This window comes from Nicotiana tabacum, chromosome 11 (genome assembly GCF_000715075.1).
Source record: "Nicotiana tabacum cultivar K326 chromosome 11, ASM71507v2, whole genome shotgun sequence".
Classification (NCBI taxonomy): domain Eukaryota; kingdom Viridiplantae; phylum Streptophyta; class Magnoliopsida; order Solanales; family Solanaceae; genus Nicotiana; species Nicotiana tabacum.
In genome coordinates, this window is record NC_134090.1 from 76,938,061 (window position 1) to 76,958,213 (window position 20,153).

Consider the following 20,153-nt stretch of genomic DNA (forward strand, 5'->3'; position numbering starts at 1 on the left):
TTCTTGATCAATTTTCAGATACCAAACTTCAAATGCACTTAAGTGATGTCCATAGTGTTTGAGAATACCTGGAAAACAGAATGACAGAAAAGGAAGAAGATCAGCAAGAGCAGGACAGTGTCAACAGCAACAATGGAACAGTAGTCTCTCAGTAGTTCAAAATCAGTTTTAAAAACCCAAAATCAGACCATCTTCAACCCAGGTGCAAGATGTGAAACTTTCAGAGATTTAACTAAATGAAGAAGATCAGAAATCCCCAGCTGACATAGAATTATATCAATTTTTATCAAAGAAATATGCTGGAAATTAGTGCAGTTTCAGAATTCTCAGCTGTTTTTGGTCTCAGAATTTTTATCTCGTTTCCAGTCTCTTCGGTCTGCCTTGAAAGTCAAGGTTAGAATGCCTTTATAGGCAAGCAAAGTAGGGCATATCATATTTCAGTTTTACCACTTAGGTCCTTTTTAATTTCTGCTTTTTGCTTAAAAGTCCCTAAAAGTCCGACTTGCTGCCTAAGTTAAACCATCCTACTCCTAAAATTCAATTAAAACCCATACTAGAAGCCTCCCATTCTGTTATGAAAAGATTCCCCAACCTAGACTACCCAAACTACCCTTACAACCCCTGAAATTTACATTGTACTCAAATGGGATATGGGTCAAATTGACCCTGGGTCGAATCCGTTAGACAACCAGCCCAAAACTGGACTGAAAGGTATAAACCTCCAGCCCAAACACAATCAAACCAATGATTCTGAATTAACATGAAACAAACAGAAACAATTCGAGCCTCTTTTTTTTCTTTATCCAATTATTGAACTAACATTATTGACTGTTGAAACAGACTATTTAAACCAACTAACTAAAAATGAAAAGATTCTTTAAACTAATCATGCATAGGAAAAAAGGACGATTTTAAAACACTAAGAAGTCCAGAAGAAGAGGAAGAAACAAATGACAATAAAAGAAGAAAAAATGAAAGAAAAGTAAAGAAAACCAAGGAAATACCTAAAGGCACGGACAGACATGGAACATCTTAAGAGCCTCCGTCACTTTCTTGACAAGAACAGTCTTTAATTGTGTGTTTTCGTGTGAAAACACACGATTAAAGGCCATTATGGCCTAGAACCGTAAAAAAAACCCCGTTGGATTTGGATTTGTGGAACTAGGGTTTTTCTCTTATTTGAGATTCGAACAGCTCCGGGGAGATTCGAGGGAAGAGACTTCTGGATTCGACATGAGGGGGTCATGGGGGTCTCAGGGTGTTAATTTGGGAGTGATTGGGAAAAGTTAAGTTTTGGTCTAATTGTTGATCTAATATTCGAGACGAACCAGTGGGATTCGAAAGACACCGGTTAGGGATTTGGGAAGAGGAGATGAAATGGGTCTTGGGGTGTAGTTTGGTGGCAGTTCACGGTGGAACCGCCGGCTTGGAGCGGTGGAAAAAGGGGGCGGCGGGCTAGGGTTTATTGGTGAGAGTCTCAGGGGAGGGCTGAACGGGATGGAATGAAGGGGAGTGGGGCGACGTTTGGACATACAAATATCCTTACCTCCCCAGTTCTGATCCGTCCGATCAGATCAATTCAACGGTCCAGATGAAAGAAGCTGAAACGACGTCGTTTGGTTGAGGGGGGGAAAACCAGACCAGGTTGGACACGGGTTTGGGCTGATTTGAACGGGTAAGGGGAAAGAAAACTAAGAGCAATAATGCGAGAGACAATTGAAAAAGAAGAAGTGACATAAACAAGAGAAGAAATGACATAAAGAAAAGAAGATGTGACAAAAGGTAGTGCTATAAGACAAGCTGAATTTTTGAGTGGAAGAAATAGTTACAAACACTAAAGGAATCTGTGCCCAAGCCATGTGGAGATGGGCCCAATAAAGTACCCTACAAGGCTAGACAGGAAAGATTTCTGAAATTGTTTGAAGTCCATTTTCAAATCCGTTTAAAAAACTTAGCTATAAATAAGGGAAGAAAGAAGAAGAGAAAGATAAGTACAAGAAGAAGACTCCGAGAAAACCATCCAAACACCCTCCTTCATCACCCACCATTCTCCAAACAGCTTGTATTATACCTTTGTAAAATATTTTCTTATGTATGTCTTAGTAGTTCCTCCTTCAAGCCTGTAAAATAAATAAATTCTTATGCTTATGTGTGTTCGTTTTTACTTCGCAAGTCCAGTAAACTCTTTCGGGTTTCCCGAAAGGGAAATCTCTCTCCTGTAAACATGTAAGTTACTTATATTTATCTAAATTATGTTTCTAGATATTACCCCTATTTTTACAGTTTTATGTTATTATGTATAGCTTTATGTTTATTATTCCTCAATTATTAGTTTGTAAATAACCAGACATCACTCTTAGTATATGGTTATCTTTTCAATTTCTTAACAATTTTGATGGATTAACCTATAAATTTCTAGGAGAAACCGGTTAAGTCAAACCCAAAAATAACCAATAATGGGTATATGTATTTAACCGTGGCCAGGGTGAGGTTAAAGAAAAAAGAGTTAAGAATAAATTTATTTCTTTAAAAGGTTGGGAAGAAGAGATGAACAGAGTGAAGTGAAAAAAAAAGAGTATAGAAGGGGTAATTTCAGTTCATAATTTAGATAATACTGTAATAATACAGGTCTATAGAATAAGAGAGAGAGAGAGAGAGAGTACCGAGTAGGATGTTACAACATAAGATTTTAATCACAAAAAATATTTTTACCATAAAAAATCCTTACCTTTTTACCTTATAAATTTTACCGTACCGTAAAAACAAAAACAAAAATTTAAATGTCTATTAATTTAAGTAACAATAATAATCTAGAAATATTTGCTAGAAGCCTTACCTCAAGTTTAGAAAAGTTTAAACTTGACGTAGAAACCGGATTTTATTTGATAACAGATTTAACTGTACATTTTATATACATACAATAAAATAGTAGAATTTGTTCAGATATATATAGAAAACTACTGCATCTAATAATTTTAATATTATCATATCATCAATCATACCATCTAAGAAGAAGATTATAATCTTAATAAAGACCTTAATTTTAATATATATTTTTATATTCTTCTCTACATAAAGACAATAAAGAATATATATGTTTATTTTATATTTATATGTTTATTTTATATTGGTATCTGAACAACATAGTAGAATTTGTTCAGATATATATAGAAAATAACTGCATCTGATAATTTTAATATTATCATATCAACAATCATACCATCTAAGAAGAAGATTATAATCTTAATAAAGACCTTAATTTTAATATATATTTTTATATTCTTCTCTACATAAAGACAATAAAGAATATATATGTTTATTTTATATTTATATGTTTATGTTTATTTTATATTGGTATCAGAGCGAGAACATATTTTTACTAAATACATAAGTTTCTATCGCCGCATAATATATATTAGTTTAGACAACATTAGTAATAACATAGAATGTAGAGAAACATTAGAATTACAACTGAGCCTTCTTAAAAAATCAGAACTAGGTATTTTAAATAGCAAAGATTTTAAGAATTTCATTCTCTTTGAAATAGAAAGAATTAATATTGAAATAGAACAAGAAAATGATTATATCAGAACAATCAGAAATAAGATAAAATATATCTCATTAGGATAAAATATATGTTAAGACAACATCCTTTAGCTAAACGAATAGCTTTTAATTATTAGATTTTAGGTAGAAAAATACAGAGAAAAGAAGAATTAAAGAAAATATTACAGAAAATCAAGACTTTATTAATAACAACTTTAGAATTAGCTAAACAAATAGAAAAATCAGATCTAACAATCAATAGAGAATCAAATTATATAGTAAAGCGTAGTAAGAGTACAGAAATCATATCAGCTTTAGAGTGGGAAATACAATATATAGAGGGAGAAATATATTTAGAAAATTAATGAATAAAATTCTTTAAGAATCAAAAAATTTGGATATCATTAGGTTAAACAAAATAGATAAATTAAAGAACCTAGAATATTTAGATTTAAAAATATATCCAGAAAAGAAGTATAGAATATTAAAAGATAATTCGGTAATAAAGTTCAATTTCAGTAGTGAAAAACATATATTACACACTGACGATAAACAATATAATACTTTGGTAGATCTAATAATCAACCTTGGTGAAAAAACTCAAGAAAATAGTAAAAACATAATAAGAACACTAGAAATAGTTGAAGCATTACAAACTAAACAAATAAAGACTCTACAAAAATTAGAGAAAAATTTTGATTTCTTAAAATCGCAAGAATTAGAAATTGATAGAAAAATACAATTCTTGAACAATAAGTTTAACCTAGAAAAAATACCTATGAAAAACGAAATAGAAAAATTAATTAAAACTATTACAGAAAAACCTAAAGAACTAGAAATACAAACAACCAAATTAGTAGAAAAAATAACACATCAAGTAGAAGTATTAAAAAGTGAGATAAGCACCTTAAAAGAAAAGATGGACACAATAAAAGAAATCGCTCTTTCATGAATGATTTACAACTAGAAATAGATCCAGTATATGATAACACATTAAAATTCACAGAAAGACTTCAGCCCAATCCAGAAGGACTTACCAGCTATACTCTTCAAGGAAAAGCGGATCAAACAATAATAAAACAGAATAATACTTTAATAGTATTACTTTTAGAAATTAATAAAAAACTAGATAAAATTATTAAAGAAAAAGAAGTAAAGACTGATGTAGAAATTCCAAAAGTAGACGATTTAATAGAACAATTAAAACGAGTAGAAATAACTGTAATGAACCGAGCGGTCATTTTGAGCTCTAGCGCGTCATTCAGCAGTTTGAGGTCACGAGCAGCTTCAGTTCTGGTATTATGACTTGTACGCATGGTCGGAATTGAATTCCAGAGAATTCGGAATTGATTTGGAAAGAGAATTCTCATTTCAGAAGCTTTAAGTTGAATTTTTTTTTAACTAAGATTGGATTTTTGAGTAAACGACCTTGGAATCAGGATTCGAAGGTTACAACAGGTTTGTATGATGATTTTTATAACAACCCGGCTGGTCGTTTTGAGCTCTAGCACATCGTTCAGCAGTTTGAGGCTATGAGCAGCTTCACTTCAGGTACTATGACTTGTACCCACAGTCGGAACTAAATTCCGGTAAGTTCGGAGTTGATTTGGAAAGAGAATTCTAATTTCGGAAGCTTTAAGTTGGAAGAATTTACTAAGATTCAATTTTTGAGTAAACGACCTCGGAATTAGGATTCGAAGGTTCCAGCAGGTTCGTATGATGATTTTGGACTTGGGCGTATGTTCGGACTAGGTTTTGGAAGACCGGGGAACGTTTCGGCGCCTATTGTGGAAGTTAGCATTTTGGAAGAATCTCATAAGTTTGGGTTGGAGTGCATTTCAGGGTTATCAATGTCCGTTTGGGATTCCGAGTCGGGAATAGCCCGTATGGTGATTCTGGTATTGGAAGCGCAATCGAAAGTGAATTTGGAGGTCTGTAGGTTATTTTGAAGTCATTTGGCTAAAGATAGAAATTTGAAGGTTTTTGAGAAGTTTTACCGAAAATGGACTTTTTGATATCGGGGTCAGAATCCAATTTCGGAAGTTGGAGTAGGTCCGTAATGTCAAATATAATTTGTGTGCAAAATATTTGGTCAATCGGGCGTGAATTGATAGGTCTTGACATCGAATGTAGAAGTTTGAAGTTCTAAAGTTCATTAAGCTTGAATTGGGGTGTGATTCATGATTTTGATGTTGTTTGATATGATTGAGGCCTCAAGCAGGTCCGTGTTATGTTATAGGACTGGTTGGTGTGATTAGACGGGGCTCCGGGGGCCTCGGGTGTGTTTCGGAGCATTTGAGGCTGTTTTGGAACTGTTGTTTGCTAGTGTCTGGTTTCCTTCTTCGCTAATGTGAATGCAGTGCCGCGTTCGCGAAAAGGAGTTGATGGGGCTGCTGAGTTTAGACTTCGCGAACGTAGGGGAGGCTACGCGAACGCAAAGAAGGTAAGGGAGAGCTAGCCCAATGCCATTTGGCCTATGCAAATGCGTAGAGGATAATGCAAACGCGATGGGTTTGGGCAGCTGGCTTTTTCGAACGCGATCAGCGGGTCGCGAACGCGGAGAAGGATTTTCTAGGTATTAGATTTCTGAGCTTCGCGAACGCGAGGGATGTTTCGCGTTCACGATGAAGGGTCGCCTGGGCAGTGTTCTTTTAAAATTGGTGTTTTGGCTCATTTTCACTTCATTTCTTCCATGGGAGCCAATTTTGGAGCAACTTTGGAGTGTCATTTTCATCACCAAGCATGAGGTAAGTGATTCCTACTAGTTTTGAGTAAATACAAGGTTTATATATGGATTTAGACAAGGAAATTTATAGAAAATTGGGGTTTTGAGGAAGACCTAGAAATTTGATATTCTTCAATTTTGACCACGATTTTGGTTATGGGATTGAGATTAAATTATATATTTGAGTTCATGAGGCTATGGGTAAACCTAATCTTCGAAAAAGTTCAGAATCTGGGCACGTGGGACTGAGGGAAATTTTGTCAGCTTTTCGACCGGGGTTAGGAATTGTTATAAATTGTATTGTAATGAGTAATTGAACATACATTAATGGATTTGCATAATTATTAGCTAGTTTTGGAGCATTGTGCATCGATTCGAGTCTTCGGAAGGGCGTGGAATGCCGGTTATGGATCTTCGGAGCAAGGTGAGTCTCCTTTCTAACCTCGTAAGAGGGAATTGTCCCCATAGGTGAAATAATTGGTTATGTGCTCCTATTTATGGGGGCTACGTAAGCACGAGGTGACGAGAGTCCGTGCGTAGCTACTATTATGCTATTGTCCGGGTAGTCTAGGACCCAAAAGCATGTTGTACATGGAATATTTGTAACCTTGTTGACAGTTTGAATTGCTTAAATCATATCGGATTAGTAAATAAGATTCTAAAAAGATTTAAACTTTATTTTCAAAAATCTTTAAAAGAGAATTGGCGTTTCTTTGGATAATTGTTCCCTGTTGACTTCTTGATTGAATGTCTATGTGTGTTTAATTTCGGAACGGGCCGAACGCCTCGGTAGATTAAATAGATGCATCTATGGTTCGCGCCATTCGACCCCCTGGCAGTGCACTGTTTAATTATTGGGTCGAGCCGTACGACCTCGGCATGATTTGCGCATGCTTGTATTGCTTGCCTTGAAACTTTTTGAAGTTGTTATTGCCTCTTCCCGACTTGAGAATATGTGTATAAATGATGAAAAAGGAAATTTTGGGAATTTCACATAAAAGAAAGAATTGTTTACATGTTTCACCCTATTGAATTACAAATCCTGTTTATATAAATCCTCGATTCATTATATTGTGGACGTATCATTGCTGGACCACTAGTAAGTGTCGAAGTCAACTTCTCGTCTCTACTTCTTCGAGATTAGACGGGATACTCATTGGGTACACGTTGTTTTCGTACTCATACTACACTTGCTGTGCATTTTTGTTGCACAGGTTCATATGTGGCTAGTGGCTTAGTGGCATAGCGGCATGGTTGATACAGAGACTTAGGTGAGCTGTATTTATCAAGACGACCCGCAGCCAGCAGAGTCCCTTCTGAGTATTTTATGGTGTTTTTCATTTCTGTCCACCTTTTATTCCGGACAATTACTGTATTTTATTTCATTACCTAGTAAATGCTCATGCACTTGTGACACCGGGTTCTGGGTTGACTATGGGTATTCTGTATTTACTGCTAAACATTCTTTTATTTATTTTTCTTTTGGCAAAGATTATCTTTTACTAGATGAATTAAAGGAAAATTTCAGTGTTCAAAATTATTAATATAAGATTTTAATTAAGTATTTTGGGTGGCTTGCCTGACAGCGGTGTTCGGCGCCATCACGACCCTTAGTGGAATTTGGGTTGTGACAACATGGTATCAGAGCACTAGATTCCCTTAGGTCTCACGAGTCATGAGCGAGTCTAGTAGAGTCTTGCGGATCGGTACGGAGACGTATGTACTTATCTTCGAGAGGCTACGGGGCTGTTAGGAGCACTTCCCTTCTTTATTCCTCATCGTGCGGTTTGATTCCTTTGAGGCTTACGCCTTTATTTCCTTCCTATTCGATCTTATGCGACGCGAACCGCTTGCTATAAATCGAGAATTGAAGAATTGTAATGGTACTACCGATGTGGTGCGGGATGTTTCTCCCTGAATAGTTGATTGGGCTATTGTCGTTGCTTGCGGAAGGATATCTTGTCATTTCGGCTCAGTAACAGTATTCCTGAGAGCTTTGAGGCTATGCACATTGTTATGATGCTCACTATTGGTTATCACACAGTATTGACTTGATGGTAGCATACTTGCCTATGTGTTGGGTGTCGCGCCCCCTTTTTCCCCCCTCATATCGGGTAATCGGGTTTATGACATTCTGGTTGGGATAACTTTTTTCCTTTTGGGAAGGGGCTTGCAATTTTGAAGAGTTGCCACCTAATGATTTAAGGTACATTTGGACACCTATAGGGTTTATCTACAACTACGTTTGATAACCAGAGATAGGATAAGGGCTTGAAATTATCCTATGTTTAAACTTCTGCCCTCCTCTGTTCAAATGTAATCAACATGTTTACTTGTTCCTGTTTATGTCTCTCAACTAGCATGTCTCCTAATGTACTTGATTAACACTAATTAATGACTAATCATGTGTTTCTGATTTGGGTCTTCTATATCCCCAACCCCTACTCTCCTGCCTGTAATTGCTGAAGTTGTACTACTCTCTGAACTAGTTCTGTGTGTGTTGTTGTTGCTCCTATCCCCTTCCCTTTCAAAAACAGTTTTCATTAAGCAACTCTCCTGCTGTTTTACAAACTCATTTCAAACATGCAGTCTTTCAAAACTGTTTTCTAAAACAAACTCCTTTTTCAAATATGTGTTCCTACACTTCCACTATACTCTTAGATCATTAGGTTCTTCCCCTTTTTGTGTGAGTCTTGCTTTGGGACCCTTGAGCTCCCTCTGAACTTGGACACATAAGAGCCGGCCCTTCCATACTACACTCACTCTCTTGGTTATGCAATTTGGGTGTGAGCACTGCCCGGGATCCCTTGAGGTCCTTAGGGAACTCTGACACACCCAGACATGAGAAATGCTTTGGAACAATATTGGTATTTGAGGTGGTTTATTACATAACTCAGAGAGGAAGTCAGAATCAAGCTTCCTATGGTTGTAACTTCTTATTTTTGCATTTCTTATGTAATTCAATCACATGGTCTGTAATAATTTATAAACAAGTGTAGGGTTGGCTAGTGAAAAGAGATGGGGAAATATGCATGCTATAGTTGTTAAAGGGTAGAAAGCATGTTATTAGGTTTATATTCCTAATTGTGCAATAGAAACCACGTTTAGGATTCATACCTACATTAGAAAATCATGTTCTTAGGATCTGTGTTTTCTTGCTTCAGCACTTCATTCATTAGTCCATGCTTTATGTCTATCACTTAGAAACCTTGTTCCTAGGGCAATAACAACACTGGTATAAAAAAGCTGTTATTTCAAAATTCGGCAACCCGTATGTACTTTTAGAAATCATGCCTTAGGGATTCAGTTTTCAACAACCTTGTAATTTGCATGTGCATATAAGATACCATGTTATAGGATCCTGTTTATATTCTGTTTAAAACGTTTAGTTAACTACTGATTCATGAAAAGGGTAGTAAAGCAATAATTTTCCCCACTGTGATCTTTTCTGAATAAAATTTGCAACAGTCTCTACAACTAGATTAACATGTTTTAGGTAATCAAAATAATCTCCAAACTGTCTTAATGTCTTGGAACAATTGCCTTTGTTTAATTATCAACTGTTACAACTAGCAGGCAAGCCTGATTCAGACTTCTTATCTGAGTCGTCTAATAAATCTGGTTCTGTTGCAACAACTTAAACGCCCTACTTTAGGATTTTAAATTCAGACCTTGACTGTGTGTAAGTCATGATGTCTGTGTGCAATATTTGTGGAGGTATAATTGAGCCCTCTGCCTGTTTTCTATGTTTTTCCCCTTAAACGCAGTCCTACTTATTTTGTATGTCACCTTAGTATTTTGCCTTTAAACCTGAGGGTATGCCTAGAACCTCCTTATAGGATAGAAGTCCTAAATTCCTCCGGGACTGATAGGAAGGGACGGGTAATAGCATGCAATAAGAGTCGAGACCAATCTACGCTTTAATTACCTCCACGGGGTGGGAAAGGGTAGATATGGATATGATGACCAGTGCATTAATACCATGTGTAGCCCCTCTTTTGAGGAGTGTCATACCGGGTATTGCATTGACGTGATCCATATTATAAACAAACCTAAGACCCCCTCCCCTTTTACATTCTCAAGTATGTTTGAATTATAATTCTTTTCAAAATCTTGCCCCGTTTTATTAACTGCTTTTCTACATATGTGTATTCAACTTAAAGCCCCTACTATTTGAGCCAATACTTGCCTATTTGCTAATTGTACAAATTCACAAAACCTATCTAGCAGGAAACCACACTAGTGGATCCTAAGGGGTGCCTAACAGACATGAGCAGGCTAAGGACTACTCAAAGCATGGTAATCAATAAGTCAAGTAGTCACATAGAACCAAAAATGAAGAAACCAGTCTAACACATAGTAACAGGTAAAGGAGATCTTTTTAAAGACTCTCAGTAACAAGTGAGGAAAACCTTTAAGACATGAGGGGTTTAACAAAGTCGAGCTAAAAAATGGTAAGAACTCAGAATCAGACAACAAAGAAAAGGATCTAAGCACAAAGAACTCAATCAAAACAAACAAACAAAGACAATTCCAGAACCCCGGATAAACCAAAGATACTTAGGGTTTTCAACACAATGAACAAGGTAGAAGAAGAACATAAAAAACCGTTTAAACATAGTAAAATCATAAGACAACATTGAAAATCGGAGAAGAAGTCTTTTTTTAAAAATTGGTTAAGAAAACCCTAATCGTTGAATATGAAGAGTCACTTTGAAAGAAATCGAAAAACTTTTTGAGAAAAACACCGAGAGATTCATAACATGCACAGATCTAAGACAGATCTGAAAGAAAATCAGAAATCTCTTAAAACTAGGGTTTCAGAGAACCCAGAGATAGTGAGAAAAGTCATGGATCTAACTTGAACGGCCATGGATGGCCGGGAAAAGACCATGGATAGAAGTTGAGCAAAGTCTGGACTATATCTCTTCGAGATCTTTCCATGAAATCACAAAAACAAGCAACCAAGAGACATAGGAGACCGATACACGCCTCAAACAGCCATGAGAGTCCATGGATTGAGTGAGAATCGAAGGGGATTAGGGTTAATTTGGGTGGCGGCGACTAGGGTTTGGGTGAGGTTGCAGAGAGAATTGGAGAGGAAGGGAATTTAAGGGCGGCGGGTTGGTGGAAAAGAATTAGGTTAAGGGGATCGTTTGGGTTTATTTTAGGCAAGTGGAATGGTAGTCGTTGATCTGAATGATCAACTGGCCAAATTAGATGAGGTAGGTAGGAATCCGGGTTTGGGTAGGGTTTAAAAGTGTTAGGGTTGGGTTTAATTAGAAATTGGGCCGGGGGATTGGGTTTTGATTTGTGTTAGATTTGAAAGCCAATTTGGCTAAAATTTAAAGTGTTAGCCATTTTTCCCTTTTTAATTTATAAAAAAAATAGTAAATGATTTATGAAAATTAATTTAAAAGGTCAAAATGATTTATAATACATAAATAATAATTTAAAAATATAGTATCCAATTTTATGTATATAAAACATAATTAAACCTTAAAAGGGTTAATATTGCAATTATGTGCAACTTAGCCTAAAAAATACTAAATGAAATTGTAAAAATATGTAAAAATTACTTTAGACATATTTTGGAATAAATATAAAAATCCAATAGAAGAATCATCAAAATAATAGTTTTGGAAATAATTATTGGAATTTTATGAATAAAAAGGGGAAATAAATCAATTTAAAAACCTTTAAAAATATGGAAAAATAATAAAACCCTTGGACATGCTTATATATGCATACATACGCTATCTTGAAGGTATTTTTTATATTGAAAATATAGAGGGAAAAATTGGGTATCAACAGCTGCCCCTCTTTACCCGGGAAGAATGAAAGAGCTTCCAGGTAAAGAAATGATGGCTAATTTTGACCGAGCGAAGCGGTTTGAAGAAGATTTAGGCTGAACCCTAGCTTCTGAGTTGCCTACATATCCCTGGTATTACAGGAATCAGGTCGTATGTAGTTCAGGATCTGACAACGGAGTATGCCGATGGAGACTTTTCAAGAACAGACGCAATATCTAGAGCCGGGTGAGTGAATGGTTTACGGGAGTGGTTAGGTTTGATATGGTTGTGGGAACTGGAGCAGGATTGCTCCTGCTGGGATGGTCGTTGCTAGCCGTCTTTCCTGCAAATAAGCAATACACGTATATATTGTGCGTAAATTTTAAACATGATGCAAATTCTCGTTGGACCATGAATGTTGCCCTCGAGCGATGAGGATGACGTCCTTGGACCATGATGTCCTGGGCCATGAAGCATATGATAAAGGATTCGCAGGCCATGAAATGATGTTCTCAAGCTATGAGGATGGTGCCTCTGAACCATGACGCCTTTAAATAGTGATATGCAAAAGATTGAAAGAGATCTTCAGGCCATGACATGGTGTTCTCGGGCTATGAAGATGGTGCCTCCGAATGATGACGCCTTTGGTGAGCTGGTGATATTTCAGCCCATGAAAGATGCAGTAGCATGATGCAGACAAGACAGAGCTTAGTCTTGCGAATTGAAGGGCAGAGCTTAACCCGTAAGAAAAGAGAGACAAATAGTGCTTGAGATAATGCTTGGTTTCGAAGAAAAATAGGAGGCAAAGCTTAGACTTGTGCAGAAATGCAGATGGAGACAGCGTTTAGTCTTGGAAGGAAGAATAGTAGCCTTATGCGATGCAGATGCAGATGGAGACAGCGTTTAGTCTTGGAAGGCAGAATGGTAGTCTTATGCAAATTGGAAGTCAGAATGGTAGCCTTATGCAAATTGGAAGGTAGAATGGTAGCCTTATGTAATACAGATGGATATAGAGACAACGTTTAGTCTTGGAAGTCAAAATGGTAGTCTTATGCAAATTGGAAGGCAGAATGGTAGCCATATGCAAATTGGAATGAAGAATGGTAGCCTTATGCAATGCAGATGGAGATGGAGACAACGTTTAGTCTCGGAAGGCAGAATAGTAGCCTTATGCAGATTGGAAAGCAGAATAGTAGCCTTATGCAATGCAAGAATGCAGATGGAAACAACGTTTAGTCTCGGAAGGAAGAATGGTAGCCTTATGCAGATTGGAAGGTAGAATAGTAGCCTTATGCGGGAAATAAGATAACGAATTACAGCAGAGTTTTCTTAGTTGATAGCAGATTGCAGCATTGTGATTACTGGGAGCATTGTGACTTCGGAGCATTTCTTGTGTGTGTTGATAGCAAATGTTTGGCAAGTGCAACGGTTTTGAGAATCGTATTTTCGAACAATGTTTGTTCTATGGCGTACAACATGTTTAGTGATTTTGCAATCCTAGTGCCTGCATCCAAAGAAAAATCGTGAGTTTTGTGAAGGGGAGGGTTAGTTCGTATCCCTACTGGCTTTACTTGACTCATTCGGCTTTGATCTGGTGATACTGTCTGTATCACTGGGGTAGCATTGCTAAACAAAGCAGTTTCAATAATAAACATGCATGATTTTGTAAAAGTATGACATAAATGTATAGCTAAAAATAGCTTTTAGATGAACCGATGACTGTGACGTGGTTCGGGACATTGCAACCTCTCTTGCTATGGAATTTTTAGGGTCCTCCTCAAAATTCTGCCCCAGTTTGATGGGTTGGCATTTTTGACTGTTGCTCGGGCAGCGATTGGCTGAAATTACTTCGGAATATTGAGGGTCCTCCTCAAAATTCTGCCCCAGTTTCCAATTGCGGGGGAAATGAAATTTTTATTGAATTGTGATTGAACCCATAGGGCTGCCTACGTATCCCCTCTTAAATGGGAATCAGGTCAGGCTAGTTCAAGTTACATAATATAAGGAAAGCATAAGGATTACACATAGTAGCGCTTGACTGTATCTGAGTTGATCGGCTTTGGCCAGACTTTTCCGTCCATTTCTACAAGTATGAGGTATCCTCCTGTCAGAACCCGGTGAACTATGTATGGACCCTGCCAGTTGGGAGAGAACTTCCCTTTGGCTTTATCTTGATGCGGAAAAATTTTCTTCAACACCAGCTGCCCCGGTGTGAACTGTCTTGGCTTGACTCTTTTATTGAAGGCTCTGGACATTCTGTTATGATAGAGTTGACCATGGCAAACTGCATTCATTCTCTTTCTATCTATAAGGGTTAGTTCCTCGTAAAGACTTTTTACCCACTCTGCATCGTCGTTCTCAGCTTCTTGTATGATCCTTAGGGAAGGAATTTCTACCTCAGCGGGAATGATAGCCTCTGTACCGTAAACCAGCATATAAGGGGTTTCCCCGGTTGATGTGTAGACTGTGGTGCGATACCCTAGTAGAGAAAATGATAACTTCTCGTGCCACTGCTTATGCTTCTCTATCATTTTCCTCAATATCTTCTTGATATTCTTGTTGGAGGCTTCTACAACTCCATTCATCTGAGGCCTATAGGCCATGGAATTCTTGTGTTTGATTTTGAAAGTTTCACACATAGCTTTCATCAATTCGTTGTTGAGGTTGGAGCCATTATTAGTAATGATTGACTCTAGAATTCCGAATCGACAAACAATACGGTCGCAGACAAAGTCTGCCACGACTTTCTTAGTCACTACTTTGTAAGATGCTGCTTCGACCCATTTGGTGAAATAGTCGATGGCTACTAGGATAAACATGTGTCCGTTGGAAGCAGCCGACTCGATTGGTCCAATAACGTCCATTCCCCAGGCGACGAATGGCCACGGTGAGCTTGTTGTGTTGAGCTCGCTTGGAGGTACCTTTATCATGTCTGCATGTATCTGACAACGGTGGTATTTTCGGACATATTGGATGCAGTCCGTTTCCATAGTCATCTAGTAACCAGCCCAGAGTATCTTCTTTGCTAAGACAAAATCATTCATATGTGGACCAAGGTCCCAGCATGAATTTCCTCTAGTAGCCTTGATGCTTCCTTTGCATCAACACATCTTAATAGTCCCAAATCGGGAGTCTTCCTATACATGATTCCTCCGCTATGAAAGAAGTTGTTGGACAATCTCAGAAGTGTGCGTTTCTGAGTAGGATTCGCAAGTTGCAGGTACTCTCCTTTTACCAAATATTCCTTGATATCATGAAACCAAGGCTTTCCGTCTACTTGCTCTTCAACATGGGCACAGTAAGCTGGCTGATCATGGATCTTCACTAGAATGGGATCAATGAAATTCTTTTCTGGATGTTGTATCATAGATGATAGGGTAGCCAATGCATCGGCGAACTCATTCTGGATTCTGGGAACATGCTGGAATTCTATCTTCGTGAACCTCTTTCTCAATTCCTATACATGATGCAGATATGGGAGTATCTTGGAGTTCTTGGTTGTCCATTCTCCTCGTGATGTATGAGCAATTCTGAATCTCCAATTACTAGCAGCTCTTGAATGTTCATGTCAATGGCCATTTTGAGTCCTAGGATGCAGGCTTCATACTCGACCATATTGTTGGTGCAGGAGAACCTGAGTTTGGCAGACACCGGATAATGCTAACTAGTTTATGATATTAGAACTGCTCCTATGCCAACTCCTTTGAAATTTGCTGCTCCATCGAAGAACAATCTCCAACCGTCATAGGATTCTGCAATGTCTTCTCCTATGAATGATACCTCTTCATTAGGAAAATACATTTTCAGGGGTTGTATTCTCCATCCACTGGGTTTTTAGCAAGGTGATCTATCAGTGCATGTCCCTTGACCGCTTTCTGAGTTACATAAATAATGTCAAACTCACTCAACAGGATTTGCCACTTGGATAGCTTGCTAGTGGGCATGGGCTTTTGAAAGATGTACTTCAAGGGATCCATTCTCGATATGAGACATGTAGTATAGTCATAGAAGTAATGTCTCAGCTTCTGAGCTACCTAAGTCCAAGCACAACATGTGCATTCCAATAGAAAATACTGGGCCTTGTACGGGGTGAACTTCTTACTGAGATAATATATGGATTGCTCCTTCCTCCCCATTTCATCATGCTGCCCCAGAACGTATCTGAAAGCTCCATCTAACACTGCAAGGTAGAGTAGTAAGGGTCTACCCGGCTCGGGCGGGACTAAGACTGGTGGTGTTGACAGATACTCTTTGATTTTGTCGAAGGACTTTTGAAAGTCATCGGTCCATTTGGTAGCGGCGTCCTTTTTCAACATTTTAAAGATTGGCTCACAGTAACTATAGATTGTGCTATGAATCGACTGATGTAGTTAAGCCTTCCCAAGAAACTCATCACATCCTTCTTGTTCTTTGGCGGTGGTAGCTCTTGAATGACTTTGATTTTCGATGGATCCGGTTCTATTCCTTAGCGGCTCACAATAAACCCAAGCAATTTCCCAACAGGAACCCCAAATACGCATTTTGCGGGGTATAGTTTCAGGTTGTACCTTCGTAGTCTATTGAAGAACTTCCTCAGATCTTCCATGTGGTCAGTGGCCTTCTTGGATTTGATAATAACATCATCCACATATACCTCTATCTCCTCGTGTATCATATCATGAAATATGGTAGTCATGGCCCTCAGATAGGTGGCCCCTACATTCTTCGGTCGAATGGCATCATCTTGTAACAGTACACTCCCCACGGCGTAATGAAAGCCGTTTTCTCAGCATCTTCCTCATTCATCTAGATCTGATGATAACCAACGAAGCAATCCAGGAATGACTGTAGCTCATGCTTGGCGCAATTGTCAATTAGAATGTGTATATTTGGCAAAGGGAAGTCGTCTTTCGGGCTGGCCCGGTTAAGATCCTGGTAGTCGACACAGACTCTGACCTTCCCATCCTTCTTTGGTACCGACACAATGTTGGCTAATAATGTCGGGTATTCTACTACCCTGAGAACCTTAACTTTGATCTACTTGTTGACTTCTTCCTTGATTTTCAAACTCATATCACGCTTGAACTTTCTGAGTTTTTTCTTTACTGGTGGACACATTGGATCAGTTGGTAGTTTGTGAGCCACAATAGACGTACTTAGACCAGTAATGTCATCATATGACCCGGTGAATATGTCCTCATACTCCTTTAGAAACTTTGTGTATTCTTTCTTCTCTGATGGCGATAGGTGAATGCTGATCCGTGTCTCCTTTACGTTTTCTGCATATCCCAGGTTGACAATCTCGGTCTCGTCCAGGTTGGACTAAGGTCTGTTCTCAAAGTTCTCAACTTCTTTGAAAATCTCGTCAGGTATGTCATCTTGCTGTGAATCAATGTCTGTTTGTTGCTTTGTCTCGTTGCATGTCATAGTCATTGGTTCATCAAGATAAGTAATAGTAATGATGTATAGGTAAAGTAAGGAGATAAAACTATAGCAATAAAATTAATTCATAAGTAAAAATCAAAATGTTTTTGATAAGTTGAATAACTGTTTTGAACATTGAAGATCTTATTACGAGAATCGAAAATGCGAAAAGAAAATCATTTCTTAAAAAAGATGAATAATGCTTGTTTTAGCCTTGCTACCTCGAGGCACGTCGGGCTTTGGTTGTCCTGATGGTCAAATTCTTGAGATGTGAACCTTTGCTCACAGCCTGTATGGAAGGGCCTTCCTCCCCTCCTCCTCGAGAATAACACAACAGTCCATATCATTGTCCTCTAGAAACAAGTTCTTCATTGTCGTAAGTGCTTCTTCTTCATTTGACCCATAATAATATCGGTCTGTTAGAAGGTCTTCTCCAGATATGGTATTGGCTCCTCCAGTGGATAGTAAGGACCGTGCCATGGTGGTGACCAGTTATTGAATTCTTCCCAGGTGTATTCATATCCCAAACCGAAGGTGGTGCCATGTTTCTTGAGTTTTATGGGTTTAGAGATTCCTTGGAGGTTCTTGCCGAGCCCCTTGCCAGGTTCGTACCCACTCCAACTTAGTATACTTTCGATTGTGCTATCCCACCATTTGTCTTTGTCAACAGCATTGACCCGCTCAATGTGGTGGTAAGTTTCTCTACCCAGCTTCCTTCTTCCTTCGATCTACGGAATGGTCTAGCGACTGTATATAGGGTTGCTACCATCGCCGTGAATGATTACTTCCCTATTGATTACATTCGAACTTTACTTCCTGATGCAACATTGATGCTACGGCCCTGGCCACATGAATCCATGGTCGTCCCGGCAGCAAGTTGTAAGACACTGGCACATCTATCACCTGGAAATCGACCTCGAACCATGTTGGTCCCATCTCCAAGCATAGAATAATATCACCAATGGTGGACCTCTGAGAACCATCGAAGCCTTTCACTTTGATTGCTCCGTCTTTTATCTCATTCAGCCCTTTACCTAACTTCTTGAGTGTTACAAGAGGACAAATGTTAAGATTGGAACCTCCATCGATCAGGATTCTAGTTATGAAATAATCCTCGGATTGCACGATGATGTGTAGTGCTTTGTTGTGCCCCAACCCTTCAGGTGGCAACTCGTCCTCATGAAAGGTGATCTTATGGCTCTCCAGCACTTGTCCTACCATATTAGCCATTTCCCCGCCAGTGATGTTACTTGGTACGTATGCTTCACTTAGCACTTTTAGCAGAGCATTCTTGTGCGCCTCAGAATTTTGCAGCAAAGAGAGAATGGATATTTGTGCTGGTGTCTTGTTTAACTGGTCGATGACCGAATAATCCTTGGCATGTATCTTCCTACAAAGGTCGTCCGGACCTGTCTCAATGAGGAGCGGCCGATTGGAAGCCTGATCGCTTGATTTAGCTAGGTGTTCAGGGGTATAGACTCTACCAGTTCTTGTCATACCCTGTGCAGCAACAGTTTCTTCAAACATGAGCTTGCCTTTCCTTCTTGCCTCGGCTATGTAGTCCCAGGGTACAACATTTGTATGGAATGGTGTCATGGTTGACAACGCCACTGGGATCGGCGTGGATATCCTTACTCCAAATGGAACACGTGCCTTGGATGGAAAGACTGCAACCTCAAATGGTGTGGGTGCATTTGTCGGAGACACGAATTCAACCTCAATTGGTGTTGGTGTCTTTGCAGATGATGTTGCTTCAAACTCAAGTGGTACAGACATATTCACCTCAACGTCCTCAATCGGTTGAATCTGGACTATGATTGGATTGAGAGTAATTGTTGGTTTCTTTGGGTCATCACCTTCTACGATCAACCCGATTGATCCCTTGGGTGGTATGCACAGGATTTGTTTGGGTTAACCCACTGAGAAGGATTCTCAAGGGTTGCAGCAGGGATGGGGTGACCTAACCAGCGGCTTTGAGCCTCTCATATAGTTGGTCGATGGGTTCAGTGATGGTTGTATATTGTTTTGGAGGTCTGCGATCAAAATTAGGTTGAGGTATAGGGAAATTTTGGCGTGCAGGGGGTGATTGATAGTGGGATGGTTGAGCATTATAGGTTTGGTAGACATGAGAGGGTTGGGAGTATCTGGGTGAAGTAGGTTGATATGTAGGAGGTGGAGATGACTGATAAGTTGGTGGAAGAGCTTAGTATGAGGGTAAGGGTGCTTGGTAATTTGGGGTTGGTTGGTATGTGAGTGGAGGTGTTGGGTAAGTTTAGTATTTGAGAGGAGATTTGATCCTTTATGCAACCATCACGGCCCCTACGTCCCTCTTTATGGACACACCACCGGATTGTAAGACCTTATTTGTAGCTTGCAAGTCCTCGAAGTTTATAACCATACCACTTTTAATACCTTCTTCAATTCCTTCACCTAATTTTATAATGTCAGAGAACTTGTGATTCTCAATCATCATCAGCCGCTCATAGTACTGCGGGTCCTGAGCTCGGACAAAGAACTTGTTCATTTGTTCCTCTTCTAAGGTAGGTCCGACCTTAGCAACTTCGGACCTCCAGCGATTAGCATACTCGCGAAATGTCTCCGTGGGCTTCTTCTTCAGATTCTATATATAAAACACGTCAAGTGCATTTTCTGTATTAAACCTGAATCTGTCCATAAAGTTCGATGCC